We start from the raw sequence: 22499 nt of genomic DNA, 5'->3' as shown, positions 1-22499 counted from the left end.
TAGTAAATGATTCATATTAGGGGAAATAAAATCCCTTGTATTGCTGTGCTGGGGTCCTTTGGGGGCCATCTTCTCTTAGGGTTTATGTGGTCTGCAAGGAACTTCAAGGCTCTGAATTCAGTGTGACACTTCTGTCTCAATCTCTGAAGTATATTCTTTCACCCTAGTTGGGATAATTATATGATGTCTGTGAACAGATCTTACTCAGCCTTCTCAGTTAAAAACAAGGTAATAAAAATGATAAGTGGATTATATTTGTGAATGGATAAGGTAAACTCAGCTGATCTTTGTCGAAGTTGATTTGGAGATGAGCAATTTCTTGGCTTAATTTTGCATGGGAAAATCACTTCCTGTGGCCCTTTCTTTAGCATCTCATTGCAAAATAGAGAATTTGAGGAAATTGCTGAGTTTATTGTTTTCTTCAGTGTTCATTTAATCTGCTTCTCTTTTTTGTCTGCTTAGTGTACATCTTGGCAGACAGAATCCTGACTGGTGACTTCCTTTAGCTAAAGTGTCACAGTAATAATCCGGCAGAGAGATGACGTGACCTGTTAAGATGTGCCTAGTGCGCAGGCAACATGCATGTGTCTGTACACCATGGACTTCAGTTAGTTTTGAAGCTTAGTGTAGAAAAATGGGAGTGTGGGGCGCAGTAAAGCTTTTTGGGAAGGTGATAGTGTGCTGTTATCGTTACTAACAAAGCCAAATAATTAATCTGTTGATTTGCTGTCAGCAACCATGATTCACATAGCATGGGATGAGCCTATTTATAGAGAGATGGCACCTTCCACATCTCAATCCCAGAGACAATACTTGAGCTCAATTGGGAAGAAGTTGCTAAACACCAAAAAGAAAAACTAGTTGAGAGAATCTGTTTTATAAGCTCTTGGATGTTATGTTCACTTGATGGGTGAGTTATTCTTGAAATCGCTAGCCCTTCTAAGCCGTGTCCTTGTGAACGACAAACTGAGTTGCAAAGGGTAAAGCAGTGAAATGGAATAACTTGTCCTGATAAAGAATTTCCACTCTGAATTTCTCTCTTTGAGACATACGTTCCACTGACCAGGGTTTCCAGGGGTAGTGAGGCTGAGACAGTGAAGCTAAGCCAAGTGTTGGATGGGAAAGGCTATGGTTGTGTTTCTGATTTCAGGGCTGACACCTTGAGTGTCTCCCAATCTCTTGTCTTAGCTCACCAAGTTCTGATGTGTATAATGTTGAAACTTTATAAACACGGTGGGAATACTGAAATTACATGGAAAAAGTATCAGGTTTCAAAATCATGATATTGCAGAATGAAAACGTGAGAAGTGGCAAAGCAAGACCTCACATCACACAGTTCCCGGGACACAGTGCACATTCGATGCTTTGTGAATGCCATCCCTGGAGCCCAGTGTGATGGCTTACCCTTGGACTGTGCAGCACAATCTTTACTTAGATGAGAAATCCGAGAGTCAGAGCAAGTTGGTGGTTTATACAAGGTTGCACAGCTTGCTTGTTGCAAAACTTGGACTAGAACTAGATCCAGTTGATTTTTCTTGCCTGTGCTCTTCACAGCACAACACTGACAAAAGTAGTATGACGAATTGGGTGTCCTCTGTCAGATGGTGGAATTAATTTTGTGGATTATTTATTTTTACCATTAGGGATTGCTATTGCTATTATTCTTATTTTGTAATTAGAACAGGAGGAGGGTAGAGTAGAGGTGGTAACTGGTAGAAGGACGCTTAGGCTGTCAGGCGATTGGAGTTCTAACAGGACCATCCTAGAACTAGCATGCACGATAGAAGCAAATCCAATAGTGAAGCCGTACAGACAGCATAGGGATAGTCAGCCCCTAGGCACTGTGTGGGCTGTATCTCTTTGGAAATGAAACATTGGAGACCTTGAACTGGCAAGTTGACTGAGGTCATTGAACCATAAAAAAGCCTTTAGAATATTTCTGTCTGTGCACTTTCTAATAAAGAGAGGAACATTCTTCTGGTCATTATTGAGTCATTATTTATGTGTGAAATATCTGTATTAGCCAGGCCTGCTAGTGTGTTTGCTTAAATGTTGACGTCGCTCAATTTGCTGTATCTAAGCTATGAGTACATCCATGTGAATTACGTGCTTTATTCATTTCCAACACTGTTTACTTTTGAGTAGAAACACTGTACAAATGATTGCACTGCAAATTATGTATGTTTTGACTGAGAAGTTACTGCAGGTAATGGAGAGCATTCAGAAGCAGGAGAGGAAGGGTGTTCATAGAATCTTGGAATGTTGGAGCGGCCATGAACCTTGGAGGTCATCAGTATCCGTCCTTCATTTTTCAAACGAGAACCTCTCTGGAAAGTACAGAGTAACCACATGAGCCTAGATCTATGTATTTTAAGTTCTTTTGTGTTTTTATTATTTTTCTATATGGTTTAATTCCTTCCCTCAAACCAGAGCATTAAAAACAGTCAGCAATCAGGAAAAGTTTCTCACCTAAAATCATTAGATATTTCTTGTAACTTAAGTATTTGGCGTTATATGCCCCCCCCTTTTTAAAGATAGTGTAATATATTTACACTGAGTGAATAAAATACATCAAAGAAGGGATTATAATTTTACTAAGTTTTGTTGATTTTCATTGTCTTATTTTTCTGAGTCCTTGTTTCTGCTGTTATGAAAATTGTGGCTATTCAAAATGTTTTAGTATTCCTCCAAACTGTTTTGGTAGATGTATAGTATTTAATAGCACACTCGTTCAACATTTTACTATCAAATATCCTTTTGCATATACGAAGGAAACATCACAGAAATCAGAAACTTAAAGAAGAAAACTGATAAAAAAGGGAAAATAATACTTCATCATGTGACCTATGGAATATAAATTAGATTTTTATAAATTGAAATAATTTTGGTCAATATATAGATCAAGAATAGATTCATACGACAGGTGATGTTTTATATTTATAGCAAGTACTTTTATTGTATTTTCTCTTTTAAAAGTATGACTCATGTCTGAACTACAAAATCAGCCTAATTAAATGATATTTGCCTTGATGTGTGTTAAAAAAAACACAAGATTTTCTCTTCAGAACTCACCCTAGGGTTTAAACTGATGTTTTGTGCGTGTGTGTTTTTTTTAATCCTATTTTCTCTACAGCAGTGCATTCTCATCAACAAATTGTGTTTCCATTGTAAGAACATTCTAAAATAGCAGGTGCTGTGATCTCTTGATTTCTTTCATCCCACAGAGATCTCATCAAGCCGTAACTCAGGATTACATCTTCAAAGTTTTAATGAAGTCAATATTCTTGAACAGAATTAGAAAACAATTTGCAGGAAATGAGGCAGTCTGTATTTGGGAAAGCAATAGGATTATTTTGCAAGATCTTTAGAAACTAGAGCTTTGTTTTATAAAATTATATTCAAAAAAAAAAAAAATACTGGGCTTACCAGTAGAGCACCACATTGCTTTTCTTCTTGGTGAGAGCATATTTATGCATAGATATTATGGCATTGATTTGGTTTGGGAAATTTGTTAATAGTGATTAATTTTTTCTTCTCTCTTCCTTGAGTGCTTTGTCATAATGTATATTTGCTATGACTTTTCCTTCTGGAATTATTATAGATCCTATGAGAACTCACAAAAACAGCCTTATTGGACATAAGGGAGCCAGTTAATACAGTACTACGTTTTGGATTCTATCTAATGGCCTACATGGAACTACAGAGCTTTACTTGTCGTCCAAAGAAAGATGCACCGCATCTAAAGGGGTTTGATTCTGACGCCACCTTCTAAGTATCTTTTTTTTTTCTTAAAGATTGGCACCTGAGCTAACATCCGTTGCCAATCTTGTTTTTTTTCTTCTTCTTCCCAGAGCCCCCCCAGTACATAGTTGTATATTCTAGTTGTGACTGCCTCTGGTTCTGCTATGTGGGATGCCACCTCACCATGGCCTGATGAATGGTGTGTAGGTCTGCGCTCAGGATCTGAACCAGCGAAACCCTGGGCCACCAAAGTGGAGCATGTGAACCTAACCACTCAGCCACAGGGCCGGCCCCCTAAGTATCTTTGAGAAGGAGGAGTCTTAGATGCAAAAAGTCTATAAGTTAATCATGCATATTAATAACAGCTAACTTGACTGTGTGACTTTGGGATTTATAGTTTCTTCACAACTTTTGGCCCTGTTATTCTTTATAGCAATCCACTGACATAGGTGACCCTTTCTTTGAAATAAAAAAAACTAAGCTTCAAAATGGCTGAGAAACTTGTTCAGATTCATGGAGTCAGGAAGTGGCTAAGCTGTCGCATGACTCCCCAGCCCCCACACTGCAGATCCTCTGTGTTTATCTTCCACCATGTTGGGCTAAGAAGGCTGAATCTGAATAACTCAATTTGATATGACCCTGGGAAACTCTTGTGGCGGGGGTGGGGGCGGCGGGACGTGATGAAGAGTTCAAGGAAGTGTGGAGGGTCATGACACATTTGCTTTGCTCTGTGTGTGATCTAGAGCCTCTCGGGGGATCTCTAGCGAGGAGGAGGGAAGTGGAAAGGCTGGCGGAGGTCTGCCTGGTGGTGCTCTGCGGGCCGGTGCTGAAGGAGCGGTCCTGCAGCTCTGTTGTTATGATGTGCTGGTCCCAGCTCCTGGCTGGGCTGTCCCTCTCTGCGTGCCAGGAGCCTCGGAGGTATCAAGGGGTGCCACTTGGGACTTGTAAGGACCTGCTGGGAGACGTGGGTCCAGAGGGGCTGACTTTCTTGACTGTAAACATAAGCAATTGCTTTAGATGTTTTCGAAGGTAAAGAGGTTAGTACCAAGGTCAGGAGAGCCCTATAGAACTAAATAGTCTTTGAAGTTGAATTCTGAATATTTTTTTTGTAAGAACGTTAGGTAAGTTTCTTAATATATTTGAGCCTCAGTTTGCAGATTTGTAAAATGAAGATATTATCTCCAGCATTTGGTCAGGAAATGTGTCTCTGAGGAAGTCCTTTAAGCTGAATTCTGAAAGATGAGGCAGACAAAGAAGTATGGAAGAATGTTCAAGGCAGAAGAGAGCAACTGGCTTGAAGATTGAGGCGAGAGGGAGTTCTGTCCTTTTGCGGAAGTGGAAGTGTAGCTGGGGCAACGAGAGCAAGGGGTGCAGATGACGTGCAAAGCTTGGCAGGGGCTGAGTTGTGCAGGGCCTTGAAAACCCTCGGAAGGAGTTTGTTTTTCTGTCTTTTTTTGAGGAAGATTAGCCCTGAGCTAATAATTGCTGCCAATCCTCCTCTTTTCGCTGAGGAAGACTGGCCCTGAGCTAAGATCCATGCCCATCTTCCTCTACTTTTATATGTGGGATGCCTACCACAGCATGGCTTGCCAAGCGGTGCCATGTCTGCACTGAGGATCTGAACCGGTGAAACCTGGGCTGCCGAAGTGGAACGTGAGCACTTAACCGCTGTGCCACTGGGCCGGCCCCAGGAGTTTGTATTTTAATCTAGGATCCAAAGAAGAGTCAGAAGTTGGGGGTGATATAATGTGACTTGCATATTTCAATGGACATTCTGGCTTTGGAGAGGAGAGTGAAAGCTAAGGAATCCTAAGTTGGCCAGGGCATCAGTGGGGCCAGCAGTTCTCAGAGTGTGGTGCAGAGGCCCTGGGGGTGCCTTGAAAACCTTTCGGTGGGTCCACAAGTTCAAAACTATTTTCATAATAATATTTCTTAATAATAATAATAATAATTCACCTTGTTCATTCATTCTATCAGTGTCCAGTGGAGTTTTCCAGAGATTATTGGATCTATCTACAATCATCTGAAAAGGCTATTAAAATTTTCCTCCCTTTTCAACCACATATCTGTGTGAGGCCAGGTTATCTCTGTTTACTTCAATCACAACAACATAGTGCAAGAGATTAAATGCAGAAGCAGCTTTGAGAATCCAGCTGATTTTTATTAAGCCAGACATTAAAGAGATTTGCAAACATATAAACTGCTTTTTTTTTTTTTTTTTTTTGGTAAGAAAGACTGGCCCTGAGCTAACATCTGTTGCCAGTCCTCCTCCATTTTGCATGTAGGATGCCACTGCAGCATGACTTGACAAGTGGTGTGGAGTCACACCTGGGATCCAAACCCATGAAACCCGGGCTGCCAAAGCAGAGTGCACAAATTTAACCACTATGCCATTCAACTGCTTTTTCACTCATTTTTGTTTGTTTGTTTTGGAAAATATAGTTATATTTCATTAAAACATGCTATTTATATTAGTATTTAGTGGGTTATTTGTTTTTATTTATTTATTTATTTTTTTGGCAAGGAAGATTGGCCCCGAGCTAACATCTGTTGCCAATCTTCCTCTATTTCTTGTACGTGAGATGCCACCACATCATGGCTTGAGGAATGGTGTGCAGGTCCACACTTGGGATCCAAGCCCACAAACCCCAGGCTGCCAAAGCAGAGCATGTGATCTTAACCATGATGCTACTGAGATGGCCCCAATTATTTTAAATAAATAAATATTTGAAAAATTTTGTTGTAATTTCCAAACACAGTAAACATTGAAAAATATGAACCACATAAGCAAAAGCTCTTTGGGATATTCAATAATTTTTAGGAGTATAAAAGGGTCCCGAGACCAAAAATTTTGAGCACCACTGGTCTGGGCTATACATAATGTTGACGTGAAACGTTATGGCAGTGGCCTTGGATATGAAAGGAGTAGGTGGAGGTAGAATGAGCATACCTGATAATAGGTGGATATGAGTCAAGAGAGAGTAAGGTGCTGGATGATTCCTGGCTGAACAACTCACATGTGAGTGGCACCTTTGCTGAGATGGAGGAAATCTAATGGAGAAGCAGGGCTAATATGGGTCAAATAATATAATTCCAAACTGTGAAGCGCTGTAGAATGCTAAGATGAAAAAATTGGGGAATGGTATTATTTATTGTTTGATAGTTTTACAATATGATGAAGATCATGACTACCCATCTGTTTAAGGCTATCTACTTTTTTCTTGAACTCTCAAGGAAACATTTTAGAATACTCACCTTCCACCATTGATCTAAGAGTTACTACTTTGCAAGGGCAATCTTAGAAGGGAGAGAAAAATATTAAACAAAGTAAAAAACCTTCATAGTTCTTCTAATCTTTTAAAATTGAAAAACAATATTTGGTATCTAACAGGCTTTTGAACACATTTGACCTGGTTCAGTCCTGCACATGATATGGCTTTTATCTGTGTCGCACTTAGATGGATTTCATAGGTGAGTCGGGGCCAAATTCACTGGTCTTTGTGTACTCAAGTGACTTTGAAAAGACTAACTTTGTAAAATTCCCCTTATTTGTCTGCCTATTGTTAGTCATTTGATGAGTTTGTGGTATTTATACATCCCCTGGCTCCCTGCTTCTAACCATACTTCTGGTTAATGTCTCTTAATTGGAGTTTAAATGTCTACAGTCTTTTCTTAATGACTTTTCAGGGCTCACTAGAGAAGGCCCTAAGGCCTAAGGACCAAACTTGATTCCTTAGAGGAGGAGAATGACATGGGACAAATAGAATCACAAAATGTTAGAGTTTAGAGATTATATAGGCCAGCGGTTCTCAGCCCTAGCTGCAAAATTAAATCAACTGGGAGCTTCTAAAATGTGCTCATGCTACACACCCAGAGAATGTGGTTTTATGTGGCCACTCTGGGGCTCAGACATCCGACATCAGTCATCAGTTTTGTTTGTTTGTTTTTAACGTCCTACGTGATTCTGATGTGCAACCAGTGTTGAGAACCACCGACCTGTTCCAGTCCCATCGTTTCGTACCTTGTGAGCTTAAACAAAAAATACTTATTTTATTCACTAATGCCTTTACAAACACATTCATGATGCCTAGAAACTGTGTACACCCAATTTTAATTATAATGATCATCCTTTCCTTTGGCTTATTGTTGAATCTTGCAAGTGTTTAATGGCATCCAAAACCTGAGCTGCGTTATGTGATATGTTTGTGTGCCTCATCTTCCTGACTAGCGTGTGAGTTCCTCGGGACAGGACCTCGGCCCTGATCCTCCCTAGATTCTCGGTGCCTAGCATCCTGCCTGTGTCACTGCAGCCCCTCCGTCTCTGTTAACTAACTGAGGAAATGGCATAGTGACTCATTGAGTCTTTCCTTTACAGCAAGCCTCAGAGAAAGAGGGATTCTTAGGTTCGTGTCTCTAGTTCCCATACAGGGATGCTGAGGTCTAGCAAGCCTGGGGCTTCTCAAGTTCACAAGACTAATTCAAAGTAGATTCTGAGTTTGAACTCAGGTTTGTTTTTCCTAGTCTACTTTTCTTTCCACTCCGCCAGCACTAGAAATGAACCTTAGTTTCTTTCTTTGAAAAACAAGAAAACTATATCAAAGGTTATCTAAGGGCCTTTTTAGCTTGAAAAGTCATTAACTAGCTCCCCTCTGCCCAGGAGAAATACTCATGACTGGGGACCTGAAATACTCATCTGCTCTTACTTACACAGGAAGTATCAAAACTATTTTCCTAGTGTGCTGTTTAGGATGTTCCTAACTGCATCCCATGTTTTAATTACTTGTATTGTGCTTTTAAACATATCTTTGTTTAAAATATCAGTCTTTATTTCTTTTGGCCCCAATTTAGGCCTGTTCTGTCCCTTCAAGGATTAGGAATTAAATCGTGTGCTGCAGCGTTTTAGACTTTTTTAAACCTAAGGTCAAAGGGGGGATTGAAACGAAGTGTGAAAGAGATTCAGGAGAGAAAAACTCTGAACTTGGATAAGTTATTGTAAAAATAAAAAATAAAAATTTCCAGAAGATATATTTTTTATTGCTACTGGTGACTTAAACGTTTTATTTTAATTTTGGGAATTTGAAAGATGACCCAGATCACCTTCATAGTGTCCTAGAATCAGATAATACTCCTCAAATAATTAAGAACCAGGGACAAAATTTAAATAAGTACTGAAAGTAGGGATCTATATTCAAAGTGCCTCGTTAGAATAAGTGTTAGATACTCTTTTTAGACAAATAGCTCTAGCTGAGCTGTCCACATAATATCCATCCCATATGCAACATTATGTTGGGGAGAAGACTTTAAGAGAGGACAGCTACTCAAACATCACCTAAAGAGGCTGGAACAGAAAAGATTGGTCAATGTCTGAATAAGTAATAAAAAATGATGGAAAATAAGGAGGATCTCAAATTCAAGGAAACGCAAGTTTCTCACTATGAAGAGAGTAAAAGCTGCGTTGGTGTCATGGTTTATTGCTTCAAAAGAGGACTGCGGTGGATTTTTGCAACCAGAGTGTAGTCATGAGGTGAAGGCTAAGTGGCATATGATATGATGGTCCAGGTGCTCAGAATTCTAGGAAAAGAAGTCACATTGATAGAAACCCAGGCTTCTTCTGTAATCCTCTTCACGTGGGATATCCCTCTGAGAGATTGGAGATTTACTTTCCCTTTGGAACAGTAGAGAGGGTTCCTGTCTGCCTCCCTGCTGAGTCTGTCTTTCCCCAACAGGCCTCAGGGCCGTTATCCTTTGCAGCTTTTACTCAGGCAAAGTAGTTTGTAGCATCCTGGCTGGGCTGCCTCCACATTCTGCAGCTCTGGATCCTAAGAGGTCTGCCTACTCTTTCCTCTCCACCTACAGGTCGTGCGAAAAGCAGCCCCAAGAAGGAAACTTACTTTGAAATCATGTTTTTCCTAGTGTTTCCACAAAATTACCTTCTTTGAGATATTCCTTAGCTGCATTTCTGAATTACTACGTGGCTTCTTGAGTTAGAGTTCCATTCATTTTGGTTCTGCTAAGGGGAGCACCATCTTTGTTGGAAACCTGAAGATGGAGGTTCCATGGCCCTCTTGTTACTTTCACCTAAACCACAGTCCTGCCCTTTCTTTCTCATGCTAAGCAACCACATTCACTCTGCAGCTTGTTTCCCTGGAGCTGATGGGTGAAGGCTGGAGAGCAGTAAGCTTCATGCACCTTGGTTCATTGTTTGAATCCAGGCAATGTCTGAAATTTGGATTAAAAACTCTTATTAGAATTGGTACTTTGTTTAAGACTTTGTCTCATGCTATTCCATGTCTGTGCTTGAGGACGAGTATCTGTGACATCAGCCTTGGGAGGTCTACCTAGTTGGGGATATGACTTAAAGTGTTGGTGAGTTTGAACTGGAAAATATCAGAGCTCATTACAATCACCCACCTTATGGAAGATAGAAATGAGACTCTGAAGGGGTAAATTAGGTCATACAACTATGAAAGGCAGAGCAAGCACTGACACTAAGCATAAGCCTATGGCTTACTGCCACACCATAGCTGTCTCCTGTGGGACATTTCCCAATGCTGGTAGCAAAATCTATTCACCTGTTCTTTGTCTTGAGCAATTTAAATGTAGGTAGTTGCTTTTAAATATCTATAGTCAAGTAATATTGCCATGCACCTATCGAATGTCTGTCTATCATGTCCTTGGGAAGGGGACACAGCAATAATGAGGAAGTCCCCGTTCTTTTCCTGTGGGGCAATACATAAGTAGGCTTTGTTTACTCTAGCCAGATTTGTACTACTGTGTTCCAAGTTGTGGTTTTGCTGTGTTCTTTTGGACAGTTTCTCCTTTAATGGCTATATTTCAAGAAAAATAACAATAATTCCTTAACTTAAAAAAAATTAGCCAAAACCTGTCTTTTACAAATGCACATGTGGGTTCAAGGCCTGGCTGAGAGCATGCTGTTTTATTATATGTATTGTCATCATGAATAGGCTGCACAATCAAGGTTCTTTCTCCACCCCTCCTCACACAGTGCTCTAGCCAATCCCAACCCTGTTGACGTTCAGAGAACATTTACTGTGTCTATCCATTTTCAGTTCCTTTGGTTTATAGTTATTTCCATGGGGGATGCCATTAACCTCCACACTTATCTTTTACTTACCTAGACACAGCCCCTCACTTATCCACTCTGCTGCAGTCCTGCCCATTGTTTGAAGCCTAGCTCAATTTCCATCTCTTCTGCCAGATCTTCTCAGATCCTCCCAGGTAAAATGAATCACCGCCTGCCTAGGCTTCATTTGGCTTTGTCCCTGTATTGTTGTCTGCAGTTCAGTCTGTCTTGTTTTATAATTACTCTATAAGTACCTGTCTCTGCTTTTGGAGGGTGAGTTCCTACAGGAAAAGGACCCTATCATTTCCATGTTCTCTCCATAGTAGGTGGTCAGAAATAACTCATCAAAAGGAAAAGAGTTCTTTTGGTGATTAATGTGCTCATGACATCAGTACTAGTCAGGCTCCAAGGGAATTTCTGTACAAATGTGAAAATGCTGAACAAGAAAAGGAATTAGTATTTAAGGCAAGTATTAATTTCCTTTGGTTTGATGTTAAAATACAAAAAATCATTAATCGATTTTCATTTGATATAAAGCTATTAGAGAAATACTTACAATTCATGTCTTCCTTCCTCCCCAACCCAACACCCAGTTGCTACCCTGTTTCACTCAGTATAAACTTTCCCCTTTCTCAGCAGAGTAATGACTTATAAAGGGGACAGTTTCTATGGGAGTGCTAAAAGAGGGGCTATCTTTATATTAATTTATGTCTTTGCCCCAGAAACTGAAGGGAAGTGGCTGATGTAGCCATTTTGGAAAAGGACACATTTCCATTTTGACTGACTTTGATTTCTTAACATTGGGTTAATGAGCAATAACCCTCACCATTGATTTCAATTCCATCGTGTCTGGTCCTTACATTTACAGTTGAGACCGACAAGTCATTTTAGCGTTAAATACCCTCGCGGGAACATATTCACTGTGGTTTCACTTTCCTTGGTGAAGCTCTAAGTGATGGGGGAATACAATATTGATTGGGTCTAATGAAAAAGCTTCTTTCTGTCAACTCTTTATTACCTCATTGGCTTTTCTTCTTTCCTCTTCTCTTACTTTTAAAGCTATTGATAGCAGCATTAAGGAAGTCTTCTGTGTATGCTGCAATCTTCTCTATTTATTTTTTTGCTTGCTTTGAAACCCAGCCTTTTTCTTAGGAAGGTATGAATAAAAGAGGCCTTTGATTCAGTCTAAGGTAACATTGTGTCATAGAAATAACACTGACCTTTTTGACCTTGAGGAAACCCTTTTTCTTCTCTTCAGCTTAGTTTCCTGATTTTTAGAATAAAGGGGTTATATCAGATGTTTTCTGAGAATGTTTTCAGCTTTATCATTTTTGATGTATATTTCTGGTATTAATACTTATAGAGGATAAGTGGTTAGATTCCAAGATATGTGTATGTAGGATGTAAGAAAATAGCTTCGTGATATGTTTAATGTGAAATCTTAGAAGATTTGACTTATATATTAAATGGAATAGCAAAAAAATTAACAAATATATTTTCATTTAACTGTTCTCTTCTATGTTCTTTATTTGTTCTTAGATCCATTAATTTAATTGAATATAAACTGACTGTATTTCTAATTTTCCCTGTATTATTTTAGTTTCTAGCATTTCACTGCGCAAAGAAAGACATAAGTTTGGACTTCAGCAGTGAAGAGATTTAATAAGGTGGTGGAACCAGATTTTGTTTTAATGGAAAGTGCGTTTATTTATTTACTAGTGCAGCCTCAAAGAGAAGATAACAATACAAAACAGACAGGAAAAGGAACTATGTGATATTGAGTGAAAGTTGAAGACTTCTGAATAAGCTAATGTGAAAAACGGTATTTCACGACAGTTTTAAATTAAGCGGTGGAAATATAGTAAAGTATACAGAACATAGAAATTGGAATGGTAGTAGAGAGGAAAGTCATGCCTTAATTATCAAGTTTTTAGATACCCCAGACCTTGGGATACACTTTTTGATATGTTTTCCACCAAGACTTCATCAATAAAGGAAGAAAGAAATCAACATTTACTGAATATCAGGTTTGACATACTCTTAGCAGTCATCACATTGATTTCTATTATGGACAGTTGGTGAAATTTAATTCTGCTCATTAGTGGTAAAACTATAAGATTCAGAAAAGAAGAGTACAATTAAAATATTGCCTAAAATGAGTTTTTAGAGTTTCCGTGAGTTTCGTTTATGCGTATCATCCATATCCTCTGTTCTCATGGTATTATTGATATTTGACGTTTATCTTCTTTAGTTTTTTACATCTCCTTATCTGTGCAGTATGGTTGCAATATACATAAGGGAAATTTAGTTTTATCTTTTGAACCATTGATCTTGTTATTTCACCAAAAATAAGCTTGGCCTGTTCCCTCAAATTGAAGTCTAAGATAAAGTCAATTTTAACCCTTCCTTGAGAAGGGTTCTTTTTGTTTTTGAAGAGAATGTCATTAACAATCAGTAGAGGTTTCCTCACCATGTCTCCCAAGTATGAGGAATCTTCAGGGAAACAATTTGGCGGGCTCTTATGGGATTATTTCTCTCTATATAGAAGTGAATTGTCAGTGAAAGTATGATTCTATTGAATCACTGGCTGGTTTTACTGTTTGATTGGAACGTGGCCTAATAAAGTCATTTCTTGAGTTTAGTTCTTATATAGAACATGGTTATTAATCTATTTCATGTTAAAAGACAAAGCCTAGTGTAGTGCTTGACACATAGATGTCACGTAAATTTATGTGTTGAATGAATAATCTTATCAATGACATAGGCCCAACAAAACCAGTAAAGACATTTAATTTACTGCTAGTTAGAAAGGTAAATATAAATTATTCTTCCTGGTGGAGAGAGAGAGTCAGTGGTGGGGGGGGCACTCAGTGATGTTCTGTGAGCATCCATAAGTAGAGTCCTCTTCATATGTATGCTATTGATCCTTTGGGAAATCTGAGTTTGTTGAAATTTTCTGGTTCAGCTCTGTCCCACATCTTGGATGAAAAAGGACATGAATAGAATTCAAAGCAAAATTGTAGTCATTAATATTGTAATCATAGAGTCAAAGGGTCATAGGAGACTTTAAAGATCATCTAACTTACTTGATATTTATTCATTTATTCACAATTTCATACAATTATTTGACACACATCCATTGTCTACTTATAATCTAGCACCGTGGTATGGGGCAACAGAAAGACACAGGTCTTTCTCTTAAGGAAGTTGTGGGTTAGTGGGAGGTATGGAACACCAAGAATTTCATGTGTAGTCCAGCTTTTTTACTTGAACAGCTTAAGAGTTCTTTAATTATTTGTTTTTTTTCATTTCTTTATCTATGCAGTATGGGTACAGTATACATAGGGAAATTCAGTTTTATCTTTTGAAACATTGACTATGTTATTTCACCAAAAATAAGCTAGACCTGTTTCCTGAATTTGAAGTCTAACACAAAGTCACTTTTAGGATTTATAGCACCTAAAATTGCAAGGCGTATAGAAGATGTGTTGATGATCCTGATTACCTGCCTCTGGACAAGCTCCAGTTTATCAATGTCACTGTGGAGGATGTTGCTTGGAATCAAACATAATAATCCAGCTTTGGTCTAATAACCCCAGAGTAAAATACCCTCAGTCTAGATTAGAATTTCTGTGAGGACTTTAAGAGGTCACTTTATCCCTCTGCCCAGTAATATTTGGTTAACTGTTTTTGCAACTGCTATTTATAAGGTGCTTTGAGAAAAGAAGTTTATAGTTTCACAGTAGGGACTTTATTTTATTTTATATTTTTGGTGAGGAAGATTGTCTCTGAACTAACATCTGTGCCAGTATTCCTCTATTTTGTATGTGGGATGCCACCACAGCATGGCTTGATAAGTGATGTGTAGGTCTGCTCCTGGGATCTGAACCCGCGAACCCCCGGCTGCCAAAGCAGAGTGTGTAAACTTAACCACTATGCCACCAGGCTGGCCCTGGGATTTTATTATTTTTTAATGTTAACTAAACTCTTAGGATTTTCATAAGAAGCTTTTGCCTGCCTTCTGAATTAAGTTTCCACTTGGTCTAGACGTCTTCTGAATAGATCCAGGCACTTTCACAGGTAGATTTCACAGCCTGTAAACTATATGCAATAAGGCCTTACTGTGTTTAATTTTAAGAGTTCTGAGCATATCTTTGTTCACAATTTCACTGTGACAGTCTGTGCACTAATATAATGAAGAGAGATATATTTTACTACTCCCAAGACAGTAGTTCTTTTTGTCCTCCTTGGGCCCACGGAAGCTTCATTCATCATTCAGACATATTTCCCAAGTAAAATCCTCCACCTTCTCCTTTGTGCAGCCACTTACTCTGTAGATACTTTTATCATAATACGCATGACATTTTATTGAAATTGTTTCCTAGAGTTTTGGTTCTTCTGCTAGATTCTGAACTTGTTGACAGCTGGGTCCATGAGAGCAGGGTAATCTTTGTGAGCATTAGTCTTTAATAGAGATAGTCCTGTTTTTTTGGTTGGTTGTTTATTTTTTTATCCTTCTTCTGCTATAGTTTCTCCCTGGATGAGCTCATCTTTATTGACTTCACCTGTCACCTCTATATTCCTGACTCACAGATTGATATCTGAGCTCCCCATCCAAATTTCCAACTACATGCTGGATACCTCCATGTGGTTCCACTGTAACTCAAATGCAACTTGCCTCATCTTCAATTTATTATCATCCTCTAGATCTCAGTCTGCTTTGCATCTTAAGTTTCCCATCTCAGTGAATGGCACTACTTATGATACCTAGTATGCACTTAGCAAATATGGGTAGTTTTCTTACATCAACCTTCTTGTCTGCCAAGAAGGGAAAGGGAGCCCCACTTATCTTTGACTCATCTCTTCTTTGTCCTCATATCCAGTCACGTTCCTCATTGATTTGATCTCTACAAAGCTTTATTCCTTCATTTATTCATCAGGTACTAACTGAGGACTTTCTGGTGACTATAAGGAATAGTAAGATGAATCAGATACAGTCACTAACATATAAACTGATGATCTTTGTTCCATATCATCTTTTTTCTAGCCCTCCTGTCACTGCCAAGATTTGGGGGCTTGTTGTTACAACCTGGAATGTTGTAAATTCTCCCATCTGGTGTCTCAGCCTCCGTGTTCTTGAATCCTTGATCAGTCTTTACACAGAATTTTTTTTAAAAACGTACTTAATATCATGTTACTTTCCCATGAAAACCTTTGTAAAGTTTCCCAATTGACTACAAAAGCACCTTTAAATGGCCTAAAAATGGCTACAATTCCCTGAGATCTTGTTCCATCAATCTCTTTATCCTCTTTTTAATGCACTGGAGTGCATTTATCCACAGCCCCCACACTCTGAGTGTGGCATTTGAGCCAGGCTAGAGAAGATGAGAAGGATTTCAATAGGAGTAAATGTGGGCAGTAAGCACATGAACAAATGAATAGGGGTGGGAAACTGTATGCCTGCATGTCCCAGCAGTTACTGAGACTCAAAAATACACTGCAGAAAAAGGCTTTCCCCCATCCCTCCATTTTGATATTTCCCATGCAGTTCTCAATCTAAGCAGCCATTCTGAAATGGAAGGAAAACTCATGGACATTTGAATGTTTTTCATAAACTAAAGGAACTAAGTCAGTGATTATGAGTGAGCCTATGAGAGAGCTCTTTCTTTATACACCTGGGTTACCACAGCACCTTTCTTGGTTTAGGTTAAATATTTTTAAATTGAAATGAGAAACATGGAATATGATATTTAAGTATAGGTAGCTCTTTTTATTGCCCAGATATTATAGATGGTGATTTTAAACAGACATATAATGTTTATTTCATCGTTTGTTCCTCAGGTTGAATTTACTGCTATCATCTAGTCTAATTGTTCCCTATACCAGACACCTTCGCTTTATAACCTCTCATAGAAATAGTGCATTTTGTAAGGTGGGTCTTATACTTAATACACTTATAAGAGAATGCCCATATATTAACTTTTTTGCATCAGGTAAGGATTTAAAATCAAAATAAAGTGAAATTGATCTAAAGTTTTGGGTATTTTTTCACTTTGTGAAGTCAATTGAACACTCAGCACTAGGAATGCTTAGTTGCCTTTTTGAAACTTAGGACTAAAAAGGAGGAAGCTGAATGGATATGCTGAAAGGAGAATAGAATGCTGAAGGGATAGCGTTAAAATATATGTATCCAGTTCCCTACCTTCCTCTTGAGGGACTGCTCAGTCCAGGTGGTCCCAGACCTCAAGGGAGAAGTGTGGAATAGATAGTGTTAAATTAAATCTTTTCACATTTGTTAGCCATTCAATTCTGTTTCTTTATAAGATTATCTTCTTTTATTTTTTTCTTGGTTGTCTTTGTTTTTTTCTTATTCTTTGAATTCTTTTTTCAATCATTGGGTATCATAGACATCAATATCAGGAAATAAGTGACAAAGTTTTGACACTGCTTTGTGTTTCTTGAGATACAGCTAAAAGTTTTTGCTCATCCTGTTTTCTTCTTTTTCGTATGTTTAATTTTTTAAATTTATTTTCCAAACTTGAGTACTTATTTATTTCACAGTATTTCACAGTCTGGCAACCTAAAGCAAGTTGCTTTCAAAAAGGTGAAATATCTGAAAAATGTAAATACATTTATGATGGCTTTAATCAAAAAACAAATAGTATTAGTGTTTACATTTTTAATTTTTTCTATACTCCTTCTATCTCCAACTCTTATTCCATTTATTAGTGTGTTGAAATTATGCGTTTGTAAGTCATATGTCTCGCATAATAAATGGAATTCTTTTTAGTGCATGATTTCTAATTGTAGCCCCCACAACTCCTAGTACAATATCTGCATTTTATCATACTTCACTAGCCAAAAACACCCACAAAAAACTAAAATATGTCAATTTCTATAACCACGTATTTTAAATAGAATGCAATATAAATCTTGATGCTCTCCAACGTAATAATTCATTTTTTGTAGTTGGGAATCTACTACACTGATTTGAACTGCCTTTGTCTTTGCTTATTTTCATGAATGATTATGTTTTATGTACTTTCAATTATATAAAATAATTAAGAGTAGCTACAGTCCAACTTTAAAGTCATGCCATTTCTGTTTCATTACTCTACTTATTGAAAATAACTATCTTGATAAATTGAAAAAATGAAATAAGACATAAAATAAAATCTATTTTGTAAAAATTTATCAAAGATTAATCAAGCAGAACTTGGCTTTCTGAGTTAGTTTATTAATAAGCCATTTTCTATCTCTAAACCTAAAAAAAAAAAGACATCCTTGGATGTCTAATCATCTAACAAAATGGTTAGATATACTTTCAGTTCATTTGAACCTTAAAATTCTAAGTGTCTGAGAAATCCTATCTGGTCTTATACTTGTCACATCTATTCTGTGAAATCACAAAAGGGCCAACTCCATGGTGTCATTCGAGTTCTTCCTTTGTGATATCGTCATAAGATATTAACCATCTTCTCTATAGCGCTTTCGCACAGGCAGGCATGCCAGGGCATGTTCTGATTCACTGATAAGAATGGGATCTGATTACGATCCTTGGACTGTAGTGCAGTCATCCCACGTCTGAGACAGGAGCACTATGGCTATTTCTCTACATTCTTTCTCAAACACTATGCAGATCCCTAGTAACAATTGCCCTTTTTCGTATTCATATAATTGTTATTCATACTATTGTTATAGAATTGTGCTGCCTCGTAAGTAGCTACTGCAGCCATCTACAGTGTTTAGAGATAAGGGAGCACCAGACAGATTGGTGTCAACCTTATGGAAGACAATGAAATACTTAAAGGTACTAGCCCTATGCCTTTTTTTGCTTTGTCTCCTGGCTTTTGACTCTGATTAAGGTTGTCTCTCCTAGTAGCCTCTTTATTAGGTAGATCAGAAATAGTTTTATTTCTGCCCTTACTCAATTGGTCATTTTCAATTCACGTTCTTTACGCATTTCTTTGTTTCTGTTCTTGCTTTGCTATGTATGTAGAAGGAAAAAAAGAAAAGAGAAAAATTACATAAATTACTGTAATAATGATTATATCAGAGCCTTCCTTTAACTTTCATGTTCACTTTTAGTCTTCTGGATTTCATTGGATGATAGGACTTTATATCTACAATAAATTTAAGAAAATGAGCAAAGTAATTTTTGATAAGATTTGAATGTTGTTTTGGAGGATGAGATGTATAAGCATTGCATCCATGAGTCAGAAATCAGTCAGAACTTATGACAGAGGAAATCTCTGTAGGGAAAAATCAAATGATAAAATAGGACTCAAACAGTAATTGCAACAAACCGTATTTAAGATATGTTCCCAAGAGAAACTGAAGCTAGCCTATAGTATGTGTGTCTGTGTGTGTGTGCATATGCGTGTGTTTACTTACACACTACCAAACAAAAATGTATGAATAAATGAACTATCAGAAAAAGTATCCAGAACCATGAAACACTCTCATAGCAGTGTGTATTTAAGCTTAAAACCGTAGAATTAGCTCTGGAGAGGGGAAACTGTGTTCATATTCAGGCAGTGCCACTAAGTAGGTATATATGTCATTTATTTAGCCCATATTGAAAGTTCACCATGTGCTAGTAATTGGGCTAAGTAACAGTTAGTTACCTGACCTTTCCGAGCCCCAGTTACCTTAATGTTAATCTAATAAGAGTACTAATGGGTCTTCTAATAGGAGGCCTTTGTTCTGGACAGACTCTGGCCTTCCTCCAGGCTAGTCTTTCTCCATGGAGCAAGGCCACCAAGGAGCTGAAGGTTCCAATCTAGCTGGAGCCCAGGCTTCCTCATTCTCTACCACATCTGGGTATCTGGAGCCCTAGAATTCCATTCGCAACAGCACTAAGCCCCCTACCAGGCTGTGTGGGCCTTTTCCCAGGGTCAGATTGCACTGCAAGGGGTATAACCCTAGGCCTGAAGGGTGACCACGGCTGTTTGCAGGAGATGTGGATGGCGCTTGGACACGTAGGCTCCGGTGTCCACGTGCATCCATATGAAGCCCCTGGCAGTGTTGGTTGGCTGGAGTCAGGGATGGGAAGAGAGAAGTTTGAGCTATGGGCTGGGGGGCACATTCTCTCAGTGCTGCCGCATTTGGCAAAAGTTTGACCCTGGGCTTCTGGGTCACTGGGAAAGTATAATTTTCAAGTAGCAAAACCAAATGTATTTTATTAAACTGTTATCTTGATTTATAAATTTAAATATTGGACATGGTGTGTGTGTCTCCATTTGTTCTTTTGTCTCGGGCCCTACAAGTATTAAGGATGGGTTTGAATAATACCTACCCTAAAAGTGTATCGAACAAATAGGATATATATATGTTAAAGTATTGGTTAAATTAGAATAAATCTACATAAATTAGGATATGTTATTACTATGTCATAATATAAAAATAAATGATAACAGAAGGAACTCAGCGGTAATGAGATACATGATACTTACATGCAACCCCAGTACATAGGGCTTAGGACATTGTAGGAACTCACTGCCATAGCCACAATGAAATTCATTAAACATGACAAGCCCTTTGGTATTTGAGTCTTTGCACATGCTTCCTGAAAAATCCTGTTTTCTTGCTTCTTACCCGAATCTATCTAGCTAGCTAGCTATCATCATCTATCTATCATCTATCATCTGTTGCTAGTGTGTAGAGATGAGGACATTATAAAACAGAGAAAGTAAGTGACTTCCCCAAAATGAGAGTGACAGAGTTAGTAATAGAGTCAAGTTCTCTTGACAATTAAGATGGTTCCTTTTTGCTCTTCTAAGACTGACTGAGGAGTACACAGGTACCTGGCCTTCCGGTCTATCTGTGCAGATGGCGCTCCGAATGGCAGCCCTGGAGCTTGGCAGTGGAAAACCTGTGGTGACTAAGTGATAAAGCCATTACTCAGTAGATATTCAATGTAGTTTAAGAGAAAAAATTTATATATATTTTTTTTCCCAGAATTCTCACATATGTACTGGAAATCTTGAGTGAGAATTACCTGCTATAAAGAGGAGCCACCATATTTGGGAGCTCCTCAACACGTTTGCATCTGAATAAGCAAATTGACATCTGTTCTATCCTTCTTTCCTTCTGTTATAATGAAGTTATTTTTTCTTCTAGCTGAGACCAATCTCCTATGTTCTAAATTTCATCCCCTTCCACCTTCATAGGAAGGATCCTTTACCTTTAACTCCTCTCTCGGATTCTTGTTGTTTTCAATTCAATAAGATTAACTCTTTCTAAAACAATCAGACAGCCTTGCCACAATCCTCAATTGCTTGTCAGGTTCTCAATTTTCTTCTTGTTCATGTTCAAGCTTAAAACCTTCTATATTTACTGTCGACTTTTCTCCACCCCTCCCTCACACCCCCAGTTTTTCTAGTCTGGAGTACATCCTCAACACTAACAGAACCAGTCTTGCCATGATTGCTAATGACCTCCAGCAATTTACTAAATCTAGTGGATATTTTCCAATCCTCACTTACACGACCTCTTGGTAGCACTCAACACTGGTCAATCCCTCCTTTTGAAATACTGTTAACTCTCATTTTTCTGGTTTTTCCTCAATCTTCTTGATTAGCTTATCCTCTTTTACTCCATCTTTAGAGATTCTCAAGGCTCAATCCTGGGTCCTAAACCCTCCCAATGTACTCTCATGTTTTCTCAGAAGTCGACTACCACCTCATTTGCATCCTTGGTAAAGACTTCTCTTCTGAGCTTTAAACCTGTGTATCCAACTTACACTTAGTGCCTCAAACTGAAAATATCCCAAACTGAATTTGGAGATTTACTCCCAAATCTGTTCCCCTTTTCACGTTTCTCTTCTCAGATAATGGCACCAATATCCATCTTGTTTAAGCCAGAAACCTTGGATTCATCCTTGATATGTTAAGCTAGGTCTGACCACAAAGATTTATCTGGGTTCAAAGACTGGTGAGAATGACCACTGTTAAGATTGCCTTTTCACCCTTTGGTTTACTTTCACACCAGCATAAGAACCGTGCAAAGAGCAAGGATACAAGTTAACACATGCAGCTCCCCATTGCCTCCCTAATATCTCGCCAAGGCATTCCGAGCTTGGTGGTCAATATAGCTCACAAGGAGAGAGGGCTTTTCATTAGGTCAGAGAAATATAAACTCTGGGGTTTGTCTTTCATGCATGCTGGGATGTGTATATTATTTTGGGGGGAATATATCAGTTAAGGTTCTACTCTATTTTCTTATAAGAAAACTCTAGCTGTTTCCTAGTTCCATACTTCCACTTTTTATTTTTACTGCCCTTTCTTGAGTCTCCTTCTCTGCCCACATGCAGTTAATAATGAAGTCAAGACAGTTCTACATCTTAAACTACTTTCTGTCTCCAGAACACTCTAATCCAAGTCTGCAGTGTCTTGATTGGTCTACTATTGTTGCTTTCTAACTTATCTCCCTTTTTATCTTTCTATCTAATCTTTCTCTTGCAGTCTACTGGGCTTTTAAAGTATAGGTTAGATTATATCATCTTCATGCTTAAAACTTTTCAATGTCTTTCCATTACTCCTTGCAAAAGTTAAAATTTTAAAATATAAGTATTTCTTCTACAGGTAGGGTTGTTTTTATAATCCAAAGTGTATAATTATATATATTGGATTAATGCAGTTAGAAAATAATCCATACAAATTATATAATTATG

At 38.2% G+C, this 22499-nt stretch overlaps 1 protein-coding gene across 4 annotated transcripts in view; it reads left to right on the top strand.

Annotated features, from left to right (window-relative positions):
• Positions 1-22499, top strand: part of FGF12 (fibroblast growth factor 12) — a 504561-nt gene that overhangs the window by 267129 nt on the left and 214933 nt on the right. Inside the window, exon 1 of one of the 4 annotated variants that reach the window (XM_070242696.1) lies at positions 4483-4659. The exons of the other annotated variants lie outside the window; for them this stretch is intronic. The gene's annotated coding sequence lies outside the window, so the exon portion shown is untranslated. Of the gene's footprint in view, positions 1-4482; positions 4660-22499 lie in introns of those variants that run through there. 4 annotated transcript variants of the gene reach the window in all.

This window comes from Equus caballus, chromosome 19 (genome assembly GCF_041296265.1).
Source record: "Equus caballus isolate H_3958 breed thoroughbred chromosome 19, TB-T2T, whole genome shotgun sequence".
Classification (NCBI taxonomy): Eukaryota; Metazoa; Chordata; class Mammalia; order Perissodactyla; family Equidae; genus Equus; species Equus caballus.
The sequence above is the reverse complement of the archived record's forward strand: the minus strand, read 5'-3'. Positions and strand labels throughout refer to the sequence as shown.